Genomic DNA, 7840 nt, shown 5'->3' with positions numbered 1-7840 from the left:
CGACTTCAAATAACGAAGTTATGGGCTGGATACGATTTTGCTGCAAGGTCAAGTTGTGACCTTGACCTTCAAAGTAGCAACCCAAATGTTGCTAGTGATACATCGTCTCAATATGGTGATCATTTCTGTGAAATAGTTGTTAAATCAGACTTCAAATAACAAAGTAAAGGGCCAGACCTGATATTGCTGAAAGGTCAAGCTGTGACCTTGACCTTCAAGGTAGCCACCCAAATGTTGCAAATGACACATTGTCTCAATATGGTGATTTACCTTGACCTTCAAGGTAGCGACCCAAATGTTGCATGCAACAAGTCAATTTAATATGGTGATCATCTCTGTGAAATAGTTGTTAAATCCAACTTCAAGTAATGAAGTTATGGGCCGGACATGATTTTGCTGCAAGGTCATGCTGTGACCTTGACCTTCAAGGTAGCGACCCAAATGTTGCGCATGACACGTCGTCTCAATATGGTGATCATTTCTCTGAAATAGTTTTAAAATCCAACTTCAAATAACGATGTTATGGGCCAGACACGATATTGCTGCAAGGTCATGCTGTGACCTTGACCTTCAAGGTAGCGACCCAAATGTTGCGCGCGACACATCATCTCAATGTGGTGATAATTTCTGTGAAATAGTTGTTAAATCCAACTTAAAATAATGAAGTTATGGACCGGACACGATGTTGCTGCAAGGTCATGCTGTGACCTTGACCTTCAAGGTAGCGACCCAAATGTTGCGCCTGACACGTCGTCTTAATATGGTGATCACTTCTGTGAAATAGTTGTAAAAGCCGACCTCAAATAACCAAGTATGGGCCGGACACAAATTCGGGACGTATGTATGGACGGACAACCTGACGACTATATGCTCCCCCAAAATTTTTCGGGGAGCATGATAAAATATAACAAGAAAATAGTTGGATTTTTTTTATAGCATGACACTTTAAAACGCACATTGATTGTATGGAAGCTTAGATTGCTTAAACAGGATGCATTCAAAGTCACACTTTAATTTTTCAGTTCTCCAGAATATGTTTACTTTCAAAATACTTGAAACTTAAATGCATGAAATTTTCAGGACTTGCCACAACCAGCATTTTAGTGCTTTCATTTTTAGAAGGCCATTGTGAACGCCTGCAGATTAGTATTACATAATATATAGCTGGGACATTTTGACCTTTGGCAATAACAGATATGCTGAATAAACAATAATAATTCAGAAGTACGTAAGACAACTATGGTAGATAATAAAACCTTTTCCAAAAATATATGAATTCTTATCCTACTAGACAATTTCAATATCATTCAGCAAAGCCTTGAACCATTTGTATAAAACACTTTAAAGTACTTGTAAATAAATTTCCACAATTTTCGTAATATGACGATCAATCTCAACATCTCTATTCTTGCAGAGTAAAGAGTAAAATGTAAATCAGACAACAAGAAAATAACCTGGGTAGACAAAAAGACAATAATATTTCAATCAAAACAATAGATTAGATTATGAAAGTCATATAGAAACAGAACAATAGTTACGTACTACCTTTACATTTTATTTTATCAAATTCACTAACCTGAATAACTTTATCATCAAGCTCATCAAACACATTGGGATCTGTATAAATTTCATTTTTCCTGCAAGCAGGTGGGTGCGGCCCGGGAAGCTCAGTTTTCTTCGTCTGTTCCAACACCTCCATAGTCTCTATAATCTCTTTCACTATTTCCTCATCCTGGAGATCTACCATTGTTTCCGGCTAAATCAAAGAAAAAAGTATAAATTAAAAATGACATTATCCAAATTCTTTGGACTAATTAACTTGTATCCATTGAATTTTATTTAATTGACTCATCCTGGTTTGAACTGTAAATGACCTATAACTATATGACATTATAATGTTCTCGGTGAGAGGAGCAGCAAAAAACCATTACACTAGTGACCAGATTTTAATTTCTTCCATAACTGTATTTTGAATCAGATAAATTGCAGGTCCCCCTCATTCTAAGAAGTAATACATACACTTGCCCAATTAAACATACATTGCTAGAAAAGGTCACAATGTTAAAGTCAGTTACATGAGATCACAAAGGGTTTGTCATTTATTACAAAGCATTATATTTTTTTTAAGTACTTGTACATGTCTGCTACTAAATTCTTTATGACAATATCTAAGCTTTTTTACACTGCTATTTCACTCAAGAAAACTTAATTAAATGTGTTTTACTACATAAATATATATAAAACTAGAAATGTGTCCATAGGACACGGGTGCCCCCACACTCCACTGTTTTGTCAATCTTATCACTTTAGGTCAAATATTTTTTAGGTTACATGTGCCACAAGTTGAAAACTAAAAATTGTTTACTAAGTCAAGGGCAAGTCAATACTGAATAAATCCACAAGCAAACCCCAAGGTGCATAAGTACATGGCTGAACCAACATTCTTGTAAACTTTCAGACTTACAGGTCAAATATGTTTTGAGTTATGCATGATTAAGTTGAAAATTGCAAATTTATACTAATTCACAGTGATGTGAATCATTATTCCTGAAATTTAGTGATATTGATCATTATTCCTGTAAGGTTGTTTGATTCCAACTCAAGCTAGGAACAAATAACAACATAATGAAACGGTTTTTACTAAGTCAATGGAAAAAACTCTACAAATACTGGATAAATCCACAAGCGAAACCCCAGGTGCAAACCTTCCCATAAGGTTTAATAACTCTATGTCAAATCCTTTTTGAGTTTCATGCGACACAAGTTGAAAATTGCAAAAAAATTCTAAGTCAAGGGCAATAACTCGAAAGGATACAAAACATGTGTGCAAAGTTGGTTTTAAAACGTCGGAAATTTGATAGTTCTAAACAGGCATTGTACGATTTGCATTGGTTACCTATTAAAGCAAGAATAAATCAGAAAATTCTAACATTCATGTACCAATGTTCTGTAGGCAGCGCACCGCTTTACCTGGCTGAACTTTTAAGCTGGCACTGGTTCCAAAGCGACAAGGGCTCAGATCAGCTGATTTAGTAGACAGTGTTTACGAAGTGCCTTTTAATAAAAGAAAAACATTCAGTGACAGAAGTTTTGGTACGGCGGGACCGAAATTATGGAACCAATTACCAATAGATATTAGACAGTCTCAGTCTCTAGATGTGTTTAAACATAAACTAAAAACCCACTTTTTCAATAACTTCTACTCATTGTTTTAATTTAATTTTTGGCTTTAACAACTACGGTGATTCAGAACAATTTGCTAAGCAATAATCTAGCACAATTGCTATTGTAAAATTCAAGTAACTTCTGCGTTTTAGTCTGATATTTTTACATAACTTATGTGTTTTACCAGAAATACATGTATTGAATTTTTTATAGATCTTATAAGTATTTTTCTTTTTAAAAACAAGCAACAGGTTTATAAAAATTTTTAATGTCATTTAAAGGTTAGTGTCAAATGTAATGTATTTTTGGCCGACAGCAACAGGAATGCTAACAAGTATATAGAAATAGGTTTTGGACACAGGAAAGTACACCTCTTGTAGTTTCAGAGTTATGTTCCTGGAAAAAGTTCAAAGTGCAATAATTCCAAAATTAGGCAAGGCAGAGTAACTGTTCTTTGCACTGCACTTCTAATCAATGTGATCTATCAACCTACAAAGTTTCTTGATGGTATCTCTTATGAGTTATGTCCCGGACAACTTCAAAAAGTAAAAATAAACAAAGGGCAATAACTCCAGAATTAGGCAAGGCAGAGTTATGATTCTTGTGCACTGCACATCTACCCATTGAGATATATCTACCTACAAAGATTCATGTTGATATCTCTTATAGTTTTACAGCTATGTCCTGGACAAGATTTTTCTAAAAGGGGAGATAATTCAAAAATGAGGCTTAACAGAGTTATGGTTCTTTTGCACTGCACCTCTACTCAATGAGATCTATCAACCTACAATGTTTCATCTAGATATCTCTTATAGTTTTAGAGTTATGTTCCGGACAAAGTTCAAAGTGTTAAAATTAACAAATGGGCAATAACTCCAAAATTAGGACAAAAAGAGTTATTGTTCTTATGCACAAATCTGAGAAAATTCAGTAATCAAAGATTCATGTTGATATCTCTTATAGTTTTACAGCTATGTCCTGGACAAGATTTTTCTAAAAGGGGAGATAATTCAAAAATGAGGCTTAACAGAGTTATGGTTCTTTTGCACTGCACATCTACCCATTGAGATCTATTCACCTACAAAGTTTCATGTTGATATCTCTTATAGTTTTAGAGTTACGTCCCGGACAAGATTTTTCTATCAGGGGAGATAATTCAAAAACCGGGCAAAATAAAGTTATGGTTCTTTGACACTGCACTTCCCCTCAATGCCCTCTACCACTGTATGAAGTTTAAACAAATTATCTCCAAGGGTTTTCAAGTTATACTCCGGACAAGATAACTGACAGACAGACGGACAAGGCGCCGACTATATGCTCCCCCGAAATTTTTCGGGGAGCATAATAAAGATGTAACAAGAAAGCGGGTCTCTCTGTCTACCTATTGTTACAAAATTTGACAGGAATCCTCATTGGCTTACAGCAGACTGTGTGTCTTTATAAAAAATATTAAAACATCGTTTAATAGAAATTCCAGACTCCACTGAGGTTTTTCACATGATGGGACTGAAAATATTTTTTCCAGATAAATGTACCATTTGATGTAGGTTTAGACCACTAATCTTTGTGCCAAAGTTCAGATCATTCAGGCACTTTGTTTTTCCAGAATATTTATTCAAATCGTAAAAAAGTGACCAAAAATGAAAAGCATTTAAATGCTTTTCACTCACATTGGGCTAAGAAAAGCACAAAAATACGATTTTCAATTTATTTCAAAGTTTATTTCTTAACTATCTTTGCATATATTTCTGTTTAAAGTTCCCCAGCTCATTCATGTAAGAAATTAAAATGTTATGTTTTTAGGCTTTTAAACCTCAGTGGAGTCCCTTTAAATAAAGACGACGTTTTTTGAACAAATGATCAGGACAAAGAATCAATTTAAGCTTTTTCAAAGTCAATTAAAAGAAGACCAGGGATATCTTTTTCTTCCGTATAATGCATAATGTCATATATATGTCTTGAATTTTCTCCAATATATCTACCCTTGATCTTGTTTATTAATTTGTTCAAAGTGACTTTTTTATTCTATTTGCAATGACTCCAGAAGCAATTTTATAAACTGTATTTAAGAGTTATGGGTCTCAATTTTTTAAAAATTCTCTTGGTTTATTGTCTTTAGGAATACATGTAATTATTCCCTGTGTTTGAGTTATGGAAATTTTGCCTGATTCATTATGCGTTATTAAACTCCTATTTTATTAAATTTTTTTTTTATAAAAATCTGCTCTGAAATCAAAAGATCCTGGACTCTTATTATTTTTCATGTTATGTAAAAGTTGCTTCATGATAGTTTATTTGACCTTCTAAAGCATTTGATTCTGTTGGACTTAGTACAGGTCCTTGTATGTTTGAACTAAAATCATCCAAAGAATTGTCGTTTTCATTGTGTATTTTCGTCATAAATAGGTTTTGATAATATTTTTCTAATTTTTCGAGAATTGCTGTTTGTTTTTTGACAATTGTTCCGTCATCCTTTTTAATTTTATAAATATTTTAGAAGTGTAATTTTTTTTCTCTAAGCTGCAAAAGTACTGTGACAGATTTTCACCTCCAAGAATCCACTTAACTCTAGAGCAAATAAGATTATAAGCCCTGCAATTGCAAAACATTTATTTTATGAAGCTCTGTTTGAAGGTCCCGAAGGTGTGTCAGTTTATCTTCAGTTTAATCGGCTTTCAAATCTTTTATTTCTTTCAAGATATTTCCTAATTTGTTTAAATTAGTTTTCTTCTTTACATAACAACTATATGATATAGATTTCATTAAAAGAATTTCTAAAAACAATTGATCATTTATTGTAAATTGAATTTCATTATCTGGAATTTCAGTAATTTTAACATTATAAACTGGTAATGCACATTGTATTTTTATTTCGTCAATTTTTTTGTTTAAAGTATTTAAATAGTTAATGTCCTTTAATAATGAATAATTGTGTTTCCACAAGTCATCTAATTTTAAGTTTAATATAACAATGGAATGATTGGTAGCTTGTAGTTATGGAAACGTTTTCTACAAAATGGAACAAAGATGAAGTTATTAAGAGGAAATCTAGTCTTGCTTGCTGAAGAGGCGTGGGTATACGCCTGGTGTATATCGTCTTAAAGTTGGATAAAACTCTCTTAACAGGTCAACCCAATATTAATCAAACCTGTATCTCTAGCTTTACTGTTATTAATATTTTTTTTAGTTAAAGTATTTTAATGGGTCCAACACTAAACTGTAATCAACACATGATATACAGTGCCATCCATAAACATTTACACCTCTAATAATTTGCTTACTGGACGATTTACAAAGATTTAATACATTTCTGAGATAAATTTTTACACCAGTTGAGTGTCATTGCCTGTAAAACTTTATAAAGCATTATCACTTAAGGTCAATTAAATAATTAACAGGAAGTTTATTAACATTTTCATATATTAGCGGAAATCTAAAATATTTCAATTATGGTTCACATCGTTAACTGGTATATAATTATAATTGTATGCACCTTTAGCATCAATAAAAGATTAGCATGTTCTTAATAAGGAATTTACAAAGTTAGAAATTAATATTTGTGCAAGATCATAGTTATTGGTTTCAATATATTGCAGGTTGCCAGGGGTGCGTCGCTCTTAAGGTGTGTACTGAACATTTTTGCAGTTTTTAAAGTATGATGGTCATTCTAAACACACCATTACATGTTCCTCCTTTCACTGGTGACTATATTGATCCTATGATACAGTGCACCATCATCCTGGTGCTATTACTTGTTGATATGGTCCAACAAATGTGTTTCAGGAATGGTTTGTCCCTCAAAATGTCAGTACTAGTTGCCCTGTACAACGTTAAAAAAAAGTGTCAGACATTCGGTCTGACAAACCATCTATCAACCGAAACAAAATCTGTCAGACCGAATGAAATTAATAAAAATCAAAAGGAAATCTTGTGTTTGTATTTCCAAGACACTTTTCGGTTTTAATTTTTTCGCCCTATAAACCGGCACAGTCCGTACAGCGCAATTTAACCTCCTCCCTGTTGTACACCAACGATTTATAGTCCTGCTTCCATTTTTCATTAAATTTTGTCTCTGGGTCTATTTTTTTCATCCTTTTACTGCTGTTTTACGCGCTCCTCTGACATAGGTTTTCGTTTTTTCCCCAGCGACGCCATTTTTGTATACATGCGACTTGGAGTCGGATTGATCCAAAATAAACTAGAAATGTGTCCATAGGACACGGGTGCCCCCACCATGCCACTGTTCTGTCAATCTTATGACTCTAGGTCAAATATTTTTTGAAAACTAAAAATCTTTTACTAAGTAAAGGGCAAGAACTTTACAAATACTGAATAAATCCACAAGCAAACCCCAAGGTGCATAAGTACACATGCTGACCAACATTCTTGTAAACTTTCAGGCCTACAAGTGAAATACTTTTTGAGCTATGCATGAACAAGTTAAACATTGCAAATTTATACTAATTTATACTGTTTATCAAGGGCAATAACTCAAAACTGAAAGAAATCCACATGCAAAGTCCCAGGTACAAAGCTTCACAGTGATGTTTATCATTATTCTTGTAAAGTTGTTTGATTCTAACTCAAGCACTCAAGGAACAAATAACAACATAATGAAACGGTTTTTACTAAGTCAAGGGAAACAAGATATGTTTGTAAAACATGTATGCCCCCT

The 7840-nt window shown here is 33.4% G+C and overlaps 1 long non-coding RNA gene across 1 annotated transcript; it reads right to left on the bottom strand.

Annotated features, from left to right (window-relative positions):
* Positions 1–288: 288 nt before the first annotated feature.
* Positions 289–5623, bottom strand: LOC132730916 (uncharacterized). Its single transcript, XR_009625812.1, has 3 exons — positions 2941–5623; positions 1577–1756; positions 289–483 (listed from the first exon to the last, which is right to left on the bottom strand). It is a non-coding gene; the product is annotated as an uncharacterized LOC132730916 (long non-coding RNA).
* Between the last annotated feature and the right edge of the window lie 2217 nt (positions 5624–7840).

The sequence above is a fragment of the Ruditapes philippinarum genome, unplaced genomic scaffold (assembly GCF_026571515.1).
Source record: "Ruditapes philippinarum isolate M1 unplaced genomic scaffold, ASM2657151v2 ctg15147_1_1_1_1, whole genome shotgun sequence".
NCBI classification, from domain to species: domain Eukaryota; kingdom Metazoa; phylum Mollusca; class Bivalvia; order Venerida; family Veneridae; genus Ruditapes; species Ruditapes philippinarum.
The sequence above is the reverse complement of the archived record's forward strand: the minus strand, read 5'-3'. Positions and strand labels throughout refer to the sequence as shown.